Genomic DNA, 13158 nt, shown 5'->3' on the forward strand with positions numbered 1-13158 from the left:
GAAACAGAAGGATTTTAATCACAGGAAAAGAAATCAGCCCTCGGCAACTTCACCAGCAGAAAAAGATTTTTTTGAAAAAATCCTAAGCCCCAGGGTCACAATTTCATAAAAAATCTGACTTTCGGCAATTCACTCAAAAATGGTGCTAAACGGTTGCAAATGCTCCCCTGAATGGTTTGGCGGTCGAAACAGAAGGCTTTTTATCACAGGAAAAGAAATCAGCCCTCGACAACTTCACCGGCAGAAAAAGATTTTTTTGAAAAAATCCTAAGCCTCGGGGTCACAATTTCATAAAAAATCTGACTTTCGGCAATTCACTCAAAAATGGTGCCAAACGGTTGCAAATGCTCCCCTAAAAGGTTTGGCGGTCGAAACAGAAGGCTTTTTATCACAGGAAAAGAAATCAGCCCTCGACAACTTCACCGGCAGAAAAAGATTTTTTTGAAAAAATCCTAAGCCCCGGGGTCACAATTTCATAAAAACTCTGACTTTCGGCAATTCACTCAAAAATGGTGCCAAACTTTTGCAAATGCTCCCCTGAAAGGTTTGGCGGACGAAACAGAAGGCTTTTTATCACAGGAAAAGAAATCAGCCCTCGACAACTTCACCGGCAGAAAAATATTTTTTTGAAAAAATCCTAAGCCCCGGGGTCACAATTTCATAAAAAATCTGACTTTCGGCAATTCACTCAAAAATGGTGCCAAACGGTTGCAAATGCTCCCCTGAGACGTTTGTCGGTCAAAACAGAAGGCTTTTTATCACAGGAAAAGAAATCAGCCCTCGACAACTGAAGCGGCAGAAAAAGATTTTTTTGAAAAAATCCTAAGCCCCGGGGTCACAATTTCATAATTAATCTGACTTTCGGCAATTCACTCAAAAATGGTGCCAAACTTTTGCAAATGCTCCCCTGAAAGGTTTGGCGATCGAAACAGAAGGCATTTAATCACGGGAAAAGAAATCAGCCCCCGACAACTGAACCGGCAGAAAATGCTCCCCTGAGAGGTTTGGCGGTCGAAACAGAAGGCTTTTTATCACAGGAAAAGAAATCAGCCCTCGACAACTGAACCGGTAGAAAAAAATTTTTTTGAAAAAATCCTAAGCTCCGGGGTCACAATTTCATAAAAAATCTGACTTTCTGCATTTCACTCAAAAATGGTGCCAAACGGTTGCAAATGCTCCCCTGAGACGTTTGTCGGTCAAAACAGAATCCTTTTTATCACAGGAAAAGAAATCAGCCCTCGACAAGTGAACCGGCAGAAAAAGATTTTTTTGAAAAAATCCTAAGGTCCGGGGTCACAATTTCATAAAAAATCTGACTTTCTGCATTTCACTCAAAAATGGTGCCAAACTTTTGCAAATGCTCCCCTGAAAGGTTTCGCGGTTGAAACAGAAGGTTTTTTATTACAGGAAAAGAAATCAGCCCTCGACAACTGAACCGGTAGAAAAATTTTTTTTTGAAAAAATCCTAAGCCCCGGGGTCACAATTTCATAAAAAATCTGACTTTCGGCAATTCACTCAAAAATGGTGCCAAACTTTTGCAAATGCTCCCCTGAAAGGTTTGGCGATCGAAACAGAAGGCATTTAATCACAGGAAAAGAAATCAGCCCCCGACAACTTCACCGGCAGAAAAAGATTTTTTTGAAAAAATCCTAAGCCCCGGGGTCACAATTTCATAAAAAATCTGACTTTCGGCAATTCACTCAAAAATGGTGCCAAACTTTTGCAAATGCTCCCCTGAAAGGTTTGGCGGTCAAAACAGAAGGCTTTTTATCACAGGAAAAGAAATCAGCCCTCGACAACTGAACCGGCAGAAAAAGATTTTTTTGAAAAAATCCTAAGACCCGGGGTCACAATTTCATAAAATATCTGACTTTCTGCATTTCACTCAAAAATGGTGCCAAACTTTTGCAAATGCTCCCCTGAAAGGTTTCGCGGTCGAAACAGAAGGTTTTTTATTAAAGGAAAAGAAATCAGCCCTCGACAACTGAACCGGTAGGAAAATTTTTTTTTGAAAAAATCCTAAGCCCCGGGGTCACAATTTCATAAAAAATCTGACTTTCGGCAATTCACTCAAAAATGGTGCCAAACTTTTGCAAATGCTCCCCTGAAAGGTTTGGCGATCGAAACAGAAGGCATTTAATCACGGGAAAAGAAATCAGCCCCCGACAACTGAACCTGCAGAAAAAGATTTTTTTGAAAAATATCCTAAGCCCTGGGGTCACAATTTCATAAAAAATCTGACTTTCGGCAATTCACTCAAAAATGGTGCCAAACGGTTGCAAATGCTCCCCTGAGACGTTTGTCGGTCAAAACAGAAGGCTTTTTATCACAGGAAAAGGAATCAGCCCTCGACAACTGAACCGGCAGAAAAAGATTTTTTTGAAAAAATCCTAAGCTCCGGGGTCACAATTTCATAAAAAATCTGACTTTCTGCATTTCACTCAAAAATGGAGCCAAACTTTTGCAAATGCTCCCCTGAAAGGTTTCGCGGTCGAAACAGAAGGTTTTTTATTACAGGAAAAGAAATCAGCCCTCGACAACTGAACCGGTAGAAAAAATTTTTTTTGAAAAAATCCTAAGCCCCGGGGTCACAATTTCATAAAAAATCTGACTTTCGGCAATTCACTCAAAAATGGTGCCAAACTTTTGCAAATGCTCCCCTGAAAGGTTTGGCGATCGAAACAGAAGGCATTTAATCACGGGAAAAAGATTTTTTTGAAAAAATCCTAAGCCCCGGGGTCACAATTTCATAAAAAATCTGACTTTCGGCAATTCACTCAAAAATGGTGCGAAACGGTTGCAAATGCTCCCCTGAGACGTTTGTCGGTCAAAACAGAAGGCTTTTTATCACAGGAAAAGAAATCAGCCCTCGACAACTGAACCGGCAGAAAAAGATTTTTTTGAAAAAATCCTAAGCCCCGGGGTCACAATTTCATAAAAAATCTGACTTTCGGCAATTCACTCAAAAATGGTGCCAAACTTTTGCAAATGCTCCCCTGAAAGGTTTGGCGGTCAAAACAGAAGGCTTTTTATCACAGGAAAAGAAATCAGCCCTCGACAACTGAACCGGCAGAAAAAGATTTTTTTGAAAAAATCCTAAGCCCCGGGGTCACAATTTCATAAAAAATCTGACTTTCTGCATTTCACTCAAAAATGGTGCCAAACTTTTGCAAATGCTCCCCTGAAAGGTTTCGCGGTCGAAACAGAAGGTTTTTTATTACAGGAAAAGAAATCAGCCCTCGACAACTGAACCGGTAGAAAAAAAATTTTTTGAAAAAATCCTAAGCCCCGGGGTCACAATTTCATAAAAAATCTGACTTTCGGCAATTCACTCAAAAATGGTGCCAAACTTTTGCAAATGCTCCCCTGAAAGGTTTCGCGGTCGAAACAGAAGGCTTTTTATCACAGGAAAGGAAATCAGCCCTCGACAACTTCACCGGCAGAAAAAGATTTTTTTGAAAAAATCCTAAGCCCCGGGGTCACAATTTCATAACAAATCTGACTTTCGGCAATTCACTCAAAAATGGTGCCAAACGGTGGCAAATGCTCCCCTGAGAGGTTTGGCGGTCAAAACAGAAGGATTTTAATCACAGGAAAAGCAATCAGCCCTCGACAACTGAACCGGCAGAAAAAGATTTTTTTGAAAAAATCCTAAGCCCCGGGGTCTCAATTTCATAAAAAATCTGACTTTCTGCATTTCACTCAAAAATGGTGCCAAACTTTTGCAAATGCTCCCCTGAAAGGTTTGGCGGTCGAAACAGAAGGCTTTTTATCACAGGAAAAGAAATCAGCCCTCGACAACTGAACCGGTAGAAAAAATTTTTTTTGAAAAAATCCTAAGCCCCGGGGTCACAATTTCATAAAAAATCTGACTTTCGGCAATTCACTCAAAAATGGTGCCAAACTTTTGCAAATGCTCCCCTGAAAGGTTTGGCGATCGAAACAGAAGGCATTTAATCACAGGAAAAGAAATCAGCCCCCGACAACTTCACCGGCAGAAAAAGATTTTTTTGAAAAAATCCTAAGCCCCGGGGTCACAATTTCATAACAAATCTGACTTTCGGCAATTCACTCAAAAATGGTGCCAAACGGTTGCAAATGCTCCCCTGAGAGGTTTGGCGGTCGAAACAGAAGGATTTTAATCACAGGAAAAGAAATCAGCCCTCGACAACTTAACCGGCACAAAAAGATTTTTTTGAAAAAATCTTAAGCCCCGGGGTCACAATTTCATAAAAAATCTGACTTTCGGCAATTCACTCAAAAATGGTGCCAAACGGTTGCAAATGCTCCCCTGAAAGGTTTGGCGGTCGAAACAGAAGGCTTTTTATCACAGGAAAAGAAATCAGCCCTCGAGAACTTCACCGGCAGAAAAATATTTGTTTTGAAAAATTCCTAAGCCCCGGGGTCACAATTTCATAAAAAAATCTGACTTTCGGCAATTCACTCAAAAATGGTGCCAAACGGTTGCAAATGCTCCCCTGAGAGGTTTGGCGGTCGAAACAGAAGGATTTTAATCACAGGAAAAGAAATTAGCCCTCGACAACTTAACCGGCACAAAAAGATTTTTTTGAAAAAATCTTAAGCCCCGGGGTCACAATTTCATAAAAAATCTGACTTTCGGCAATTCACTCAAAAATGGTGCCAAACGGTTGCAAATGCTCCCCTGAGAGGTTTGGCGGTCGAAACATAAGGATTTTAATCACAGGAAAAGAAATCAGCCCTCGACAACTGAACCGGCAGAAAAAGATTTTTTTGAAAAAATCCTAAGCCCCGGGGTCACAATTTCATAAAAAATCTGACTTTCGGCAATTCACTCAAAAATGGTGCCAAACGGTTGCAAATACTCCACTGAGAGGTTTGGCGGTCGAAACAGAAGGCATTTAATCACGGGAAAAGAAATCAGCCCCCGACAACTGAGCCGGCAGAAAAAGATTTTTTTGAAAAAATCCTAAGCCCCGGGGTCACAATTAGATAAAAAGTCTGACTTTCGGCAATTCACTCAAAAATGGTGCCAACCTGTTGCAAATGCTCCCCTGAAAGGTTTCGCGGTCGAAACAGAAGGTTTTTTATTACAGGAAAAGAAATCAGCCCTCGACAACTGAACCGGTAGAAAAAATTTTTTTTGTAAAAATCCTAAACCCCGGGGTCACAATTTCATAAAAAATCTGACTTTCGGCATTTCACTCAAAAATGGTGCCAATCTTTTGCAAATGCTCCCCTGAAAGGTTTGGCGGTCGAAACAGAAGGATTTTAATCACAGGAAAAGAAATCAGCCCTCGGCAACTTCACCAGCAGAAAAAGATTTTTTTGAAAAAATCCTAAGCCCCGGGGTCACAATTTCATAAAAAATCTGACTTTCGGCAATTCACTCAAAAATGGTGCTAAACGGTTGCAAATGCTCCCCTGAATGGTTTGGCGGTCGAAACAGAAGGCTTTTTATCACAGGAAAAGAAATCAGCCCTCGACAACTTCACCGGCAGAAAAAGATTTTTTTGAAAAAATCCTAAGCCTCGGGGTCACAATTTCATAAAAAATCTGACTTTCGACAATTCACTCAAAAATGGTGCCAAACGGTTGCAAATGCTCCCCTAAAAGGTTTGGCGGTCGAAACAGAAGGCTTTTTATCACAGGAAAAGAAATCAGCCCTCGACAACTTCACCGGCAGAAAAAGATTTTTTTGAAAAAATCCTAAGCCCCGGGGTCACAATTTCATAAAACATCTGACTTTTGGCAATTCACTCAAAAATGGTGCCAAACTTTTGCAAATGCTCCCTTGAAAGGTTTGGCAGTCGAAACAGAAGGCTTTTTATCACAGGAAAAGAAATCAGCCCTCGACAACTGAACCGGTAGAAAATTTTTTTTTTGAAAAAATCCTAAGCCCCGGGGTCACAATTTCATAAAAAATCTGACTATCGGCAATTCACTCAAAAATGGTGCCAAACGGTTGCAAATGCTCCCCTGAGACGTTTGTCGGTCAAAACAGAAGGCTTTTTATCACAGGAAAAGAAATCAGCCCTCGACAACTGAACCGGCAGAAAAAGATTTTTTTGAAAAAATCCTAAGCCTCGGGGTCACAATTTCATAAAAAATCTGACTTTCGACAATTCACTCAAAAATGGTGCCAAACGGTTGCAAATGCTCCCCTAAAAGGTTTGGCGGTCGAAACAGAAGGCTTTTTATCACAGGAAAAGAAATCAGCCCTCGACAACTTCACCGGCAGAAAAAGATTTTTTTGAAAAAATCCTAAGCCCCGGGGTCACAATTTCATAAAACATCTGACTTTTGGCAATTCACTCAAAAATGGTGCCAAACTTTTGCAAATGCTCCCTTGAAAGGTTTGGCAGTCGAAACAGAAGGCTTTTTATCACAGGAAAAGAAATCAGCCCTCGACAACTGAACCGGTAGAAAATTTTTTTTTTGAAAAAATCCTAAGCCCCGGGGTCACAATTTCATAAAAAATCTGACTATCGGCAATTCACTCAAAAATGGTGCCAAACGGTTGCAAATGCTCCCCTGAGACGTTTGTCGGTCAAAACAGAAGGCTTTTTATCACAGGAAAAGAAATCAGCCCTCGACAACTGAACCGGCAGAAAAAGATTTTTTTGAAAAAATCCTAAGCCCCGGGGTCACAATTTCATAAAAAATCTGACTTTCTGCATTTCACTCAAAAATGGTGCCAAACTTTTGCAAATGCTCCCCTGAAAGGTTTCGCGGTCGAAACAGAAGGCTTTTTATCACAGGAAAAGAAATCAGCCCTCGACAACTGAACCGGCAGAAAAAGATTTTTTTGAAAAAATCCTAAGCCCCGGGGTCACAATTTCATAAAAAATCTGACTTTCGGCAATTCACTCAAAAATGGTGCCAAACGGTTGCAAATGCTCCCCTAAAAGGTTTGGCGGTCGAAACAGAAGGCTTTTTATCACAGGAAAAGAAATCAGCCCTCGACAACTTCACGGGCAGAAAAAGATTTTTTTGAAAAAATCCTAAGCCCCGGGGTCACAATTTCATAAAAACTCTGACTTTCGGCAATTAACTCAAAAATGGTGTCAAACGGTTGCAAATGCTCCCCTGAAAGGTTTGGCGATCGAAACAGAAGGCATTTAATCACGGGAGAAGAAATCAGCCCCCGACAACTGAACCGGCAGGAAAAGATTTTTTTGAAAAAATCCTAAGCCCCGGGGTCACAATTTCATAAAAAATCTGACTTTCGGCAATTCACTCAAAAATGGTGCCAAACGGTTGCAAATGCTCCCCTGAGAGGTTTGGCGGTCGAAACAGAAGGATTTTAATCACAGGAAAAGAAATCAGCCCTCGACAACTTCACCGGCAGAAAAAGATTTTTTTGAAAAAATCCTAAGCCCCGGGGTCACAATTTCATAAAAAATCTGACTTTCGGCAATTCACTCAAAAATGGTGCCAAACGGTTGCAAATGCTCCCCTGAGAGGTTTGGCGGTCGAAACAGAAGGCTTTTTATCACAGGAAAAGAAATCAGCCCTCGACAACTTCACCGGCAGAAAAAGATTTTTTTGAAAAAATCCTAAGCCCCGGGGTCACAATTTCATAAAACATCTGACTTTCGGCAATTCACTCAAAAATGGTGCCAAACTTTTGCAAATGCTCCCTTGAAAGGTTTGGCGGTCGAAACAGAAGGCTTTTTATCACAGGAAAAGAAATCAGCCCTCGACAACTGAACCGGTAGAAAAATTTTTTTTTGAAAAAATCCTAAGCCCTGGGGTCACAATTTCATAAAAAATCTGACTATCGGCAATTCACTCAAAAATGGTGCCAAACGGTTGCAAATGCTCCCCTGAGACGTTTGTCGGTCAAAACAGAATCCTTTTTATCACAGGAAAAGAAATCAGCCCTCGACAAGTGAACCGGCAGAAAAAGATTTTTTTGAAAAAATCCTAAGCTCCGGGGTCACAATTTCATAAAAAATCTGACTTTCTGCATTTCACTCAAAAATGGTGCCAAACTTTTGCAAATGCTCCCCTGAAAGGTTTCGCGGTCGAAACAGAAGGTTTTTTATTACAGGAAAAGAAATCAGCCCTCGACAACTGAACCGGTAGAAAAAAATTTTTTTGAAAAAATCCTAAGCCCCGGGGTCACAATTTCATAAAAAATCTGACTTTCGGCAATTCACTCAAAAATGGTGCCAAACTTTTGCAAATGCTCCCCTGAAAGGTTTGGCGATCGAAACAGAAGGCATTTAATCACGGGAAAAGAAATCAGCCCCCGACAACTGAACCTGCAGAAAAAGATTTTTTTGAAAAAAATCCTAAGACCCGGGGTCACAATTTCATAAAATATCTGACTTTCTGCATTTCACTCAAAAATGGTGCCAAACTTTTGCAAATGCTCCCCTGAAAGGTTTCGCGGTCGAAACAGAAGGTTTTTTATTAAAGGAAAAGAAATCAGCCCTCGACAACTGAACCGGTAGGAAAATTTTTTTTTGAAAAAATCCTAAGCCCCGGGGTCACAATTTCATAAAAAATCTGACTTTCTGCATTTCACTCAAAAATGGTGCCAAACTTTTGCAAATGCTCCCCTGAAAGGTTTGGCGATCGAAACAGAAGGCATTTAATCACGGGAAAAGAAATCAGCCCCCGACAACTGAACCTGCAGAAAAAGATTTTTTTGAAAAAAATCCTAAGCCCCGGGGTCACAATTTCATAACAAATCTGACTTTTGGCAATTCAGTCAAAAATGGTGCCAAACGGTTGCAAATGCTCCCCTGAGAGGTTTGGCGGTCAAAACAGAAGGATTTTAATCACAGGAAAAGCAATCAGCCCTCGACAACTGAACCGGCAGAAAAAGATTTTTTTGAAAAAATCCTAAGCCCCGGGGTCTCAATTTCATAAAAAATCTGACTTTCTGCATTTCACTCAAAAATGGTGCCAAACTTTTGCAAATGCTCCCCTGAAAGGTTTGGCGGTTGAAACAGAAGGCTTTTTATCACAGGAAAAGAAATCAGCCCTCGACAACTTCACCGGCAGAAAAAGATTTTTTTGAAAAAATCCTAAGCCCCGGGGTCACAATTTCATAACAAATCTGACTTTCGGCAATTCACTCAAAATTGGTGCCAAACGGTTGCAAATGCTCCCCTGAGAGGTTTGGCGATCAAAACAGAAGGATTTTAATCACAGGAAAAGAAATCAGCCCTCGACAACTAAACCGGCACAAAAAGATTTTTTTGAAAAAATCCTAATCCCCGGGGTCACAATTTCATAAAAAATCTGACTTTCGGCAATTCACTCAAAAATGGTGCCAAACGGTTGCAAATGCTCCCCTGAGAGGTTTGGCGGTCAAAACAGAAGGATTTTAATCACAGGAAAAGCAATCAGGCCTCGACAACTGAACCGGCAGAAAAAGATTTTTTTGAAAAAATCCTAACCCCGGGGTCTCAATTTCATAAAAAATCTGACTTTCTGCATTTCACTCAAAAATGGTGCCAAACTTTTGCAAATGCTCCCCTGAAAGGTTTGGCGGTCGAAACAGAAGGCTTTTTATCACAGGAAAAGAAATCAGCCCTCGACAACTTCACCGACAGAAAAAGATTTTTTTGAAAAAATCCTAAGCCCCTGGGTCACAATTTCATAACAAATCTGACTTTTGGCAATTCACTCAAAAATGGTGCCAAACGGTTGCAAATGCTCCCCTGAGAGGTTTGGCGGTCAAAACAGAAGGATTTTAATCACAGGAAAAGCAATCAGCCCTCGACAACTGAACCGGCAGAAAAAGATTTTTTTGAAAAAATCCTAAGCCCCGGGGTCTCAATTTCATAAAAAATCTGACTTTCTGCATTTCACTCAAAAATGATGCCAAACTTTTGCAAATGCTCCCCTGAAAGGTTTGGCGGTCGAAACAGAAGGCTTTTTATCACAGGAAAAGAAATCAGCCCTCGACAACTTCACCGGCAGAAAAAGATTTTTTTGAAAAAATCCTAAGCCCCGGGGTCACAATTTCATAACAAATCTGACTTTCGGCAATTCACTCAAAATTGGTGCCAAACGGTTGCAAATGCTCCCCTGAGAGGTTTGGCGGTCAAAACAGAAGGATTTTAATCACAGGAAAAGAAATCAGCCCTCGACAACTAAACCGGCACAAAAAGATTTTTTTGAAAAAATCCTAATCCCCGGGGTCACAATTTCATAAAAAAATCTGACTTTCGGCAATTCACTCAAAAATGTTGCCAAACGGTTGCAAATGCTCCCCTGAGAGGTGTGGCGGTCGAAACAGAAGGCATTTAATCACGGGAAAAGAAATCAGCCCCCGACAACTGAACCGGCAGAAAAAGATTTTTTTGAAAAAATCCTAAGCCCCGGGGTCACAATTTCATAAAAAATCTGACTTTCGGCAATTCACTCAAAAATGGTGCCAAACGGTTGCAAATGCTCCCTTGAGAGGTTTGGCGATCGAAACAGAAGGATTTTAATCACAGGAAAAGAAATCAGCCCTCGACAACTTCACCGGCAGAAAAAAATTTTTTGAAAAAATCCTAAGCCCCGGGGTCACAATTTCATAAAAAAACTGACTTTCGGCAATTCACTCAAAAATGGTGCCAAACTTTTGCAAATGCTCCCCTGAAAGGTTTCGCGGTCGAAACAGAAGGCTTTTTATCACAGGAAAGGAAATCAGCCCTCGACAACTTCACCGGCAGAAAAAGATTTTTTTGAAAAAATCCTAAGCCCCGGGGTCACAATTTCATAACAAATCTGACTTTTGGCAATTCACTCAAAAATGGTGCCAAACGGTTGCAAATGCTCCCCTGAGAGGTTTGGCGGTCAAAACAGAAGGATTTTAATCACAGGAAAAGCAATCAGCCCTCGACAACTGAACCGGCAGAAAAAGATTTTTTTGAAAAAATCCTAAGCCCCGGGGTCTCAATTTCATAAAAAATCTGACTTTCTGCATTTCACTCAAAAATGGTGCCAAACTTTTGCAAATGCTCCCCTGAAAGGTTTGGCGGTCGAAACAGAAGGCTTTTTATCACAGGAAAAGAAATCAGCCCTCGACAACTTCACCGACAGAAAAAGATTTTTTTGAAAAAATCCTAAGCCCCGGGGTCAAAATTTCATAACAAATCTGACTTTCGGCAATTCACTCAAAATTGGTGCCAAACGGTTGCAAATGCTCCCCTGAGAGGTTTGGCGGTCAAAACAGAAGGATTTTAATCACAGGAAAAGCAATCAGCCCTCGACAACTGAACCGGCAGAAAAAGATTTTTTTGAAAAAATCCTAAGCCCCGGGGTCTCAATTTCATAAAAAATCTGACTTTCTGCATTTCACTCAAAAATGGTGCCAAACTTTTGCAAATGCTCCCCTGAAAGGTTTGGCGGTCGAAACAGAAGGCTTTTTATCACAGGAAAAGAAATCAGCCCTCGACAACTTCACCGGCAGAAAAAGATTTTTTTGAAAAAATCCTAAGCCCCGGGGTCACAATTTCATAAAACATCTGACTTTCGGCAATTCACTCAAAAATGGTGCCAAACTTTTGCAAATGCTCCCTTGAAAGGTTTGGCGGTCGAAACAGAAGGCTTTTTATCACAGGAAAAGAAATCAGCCCTCGACAACTGAACCGGCAGAAAAAGATTTTTTTGAAAAAATCCTAAGCCCCGGGGTCACAATTTCATAAAAAATCTGACTTTCGGCAATTCACTCAAAAATGGTATCAAACGGTTGCAAATGCTCCCCTGAAAGGTTTGGGGTTCGAAACAGAAGGCATTTAATCACGGGGAAAAAAATCAGCCCCCGATAACTGAACCGGCAGAAAAAGATTGTTTTGAAAAAATCCTAAGCCCCGGGGTCACAATTTCATAAAAAATCTGACTTTCGGCAATTCACTCAAAAATGGTTCGAAATGGTTGCAAATGCTCCCCTGAGAGGTTTGGCGGTAGAAACAGACGGATTTTAATCACAGGAAAAGAAATCAGCCCTCGACAACTTCACCAGCAGAAAAAAATTTTTTTGAAAAAATCCTAAGCCCCGGGGTCACAATTTCATAAAAAAATCTGACTTTCGGCAATTCACTCAAAAATGGTGCCAAACTTTTGCAAATGCTCCCCTGAAAGGTTTGGCGGACGAAACAGAAGGCTTTTTATCACAGGAAAAGAAATCAGCCCTCGACAACTTCACCGACAGAAAAAGATTTTTTTGAAAAAATCCTAAGACCCGGGGTCACAATTTCATAACAAATCTGACTTTTGGCAATTCACTCAAAATTGGTGCCAAACGGTTGCAAATGCTCCCCTGAGAGGTTTGGCGGTCAAAACAGAAGGATTTTAATCACAGGAAAAGCAATCAGCCCTCGACAACTGAACCGGCAGAAAAAGATTTTTTTGAAAAAATCCTAAGCCCCGGGGTCTCAATTTCATAAAAAATCTGACTTTCTGCATTTCACTCAAAAATGGTGCCAAACTTTTGCAAATGCTCCCCTGAAAGGTTTGGCGGTCGAAACAGAAGGCTTTTTATCACAGGAAAAGAAATCAGCCCTCGACAACTTCACCGGCAGAAAAAGATTTTTTTGAAAAAATCCTAAGCCCCAGGGTCACAATTTCATAACAAATCTGACTTTTGGCAATTCACTCAAAAATGGTGCCAAACGGTTGCAAATGCTCCCCTGAGAGGTTTGGCGGTCGAAACAGAAGGATTTTAATCACAGGAAAAGCAATCAGCCCTCGACAACTTCACCGGCAGAAAAAGATTTTTTTGAAAAAATCCTAAGCCCCGGGGTCACAATTTCATAAAAAATCTGACTTTCGGCAATTCACTCAAAAATGGTGTCAAACGGTTGCAAATGCTCCCCTGAGAGGTTTGGCGGTCGAAACAGAAGGCTTTTTATCACAGGAAAAGAAATCAGCCCTCGACAACTTCACCGGCAGAAAAAGATTTTTTTGAAAAAATCCTAAGCCCCGGGGTCACAATTTCATAAAACATCTGACTTTCGGCAATTCACTCAAAAATGGTGCCAAACTTTTGCAAATGCTCCCTTGAAAGGTTTGGCGGTCGAAACAGAAGGCTTTTTATCACAGGAAAAGAAATCAGCCCTCGACAACTGAACCGGCAGAAAAAGATTTTTTTGAAAAAATCCTAAGCCCCGGGGTCACAATTTCATAAAAAATCTGACTTTCGGCAATTCACTCAAAAATGGTATCAA

This window comes from Podarcis muralis, chromosome 8, assembly GCF_964188315.1.
Source record: "Podarcis muralis chromosome 8, rPodMur119.hap1.1, whole genome shotgun sequence".
Lineage (NCBI taxonomy): Eukaryota > Metazoa > Chordata > Lepidosauria > Squamata > Lacertidae > Podarcis > Podarcis muralis.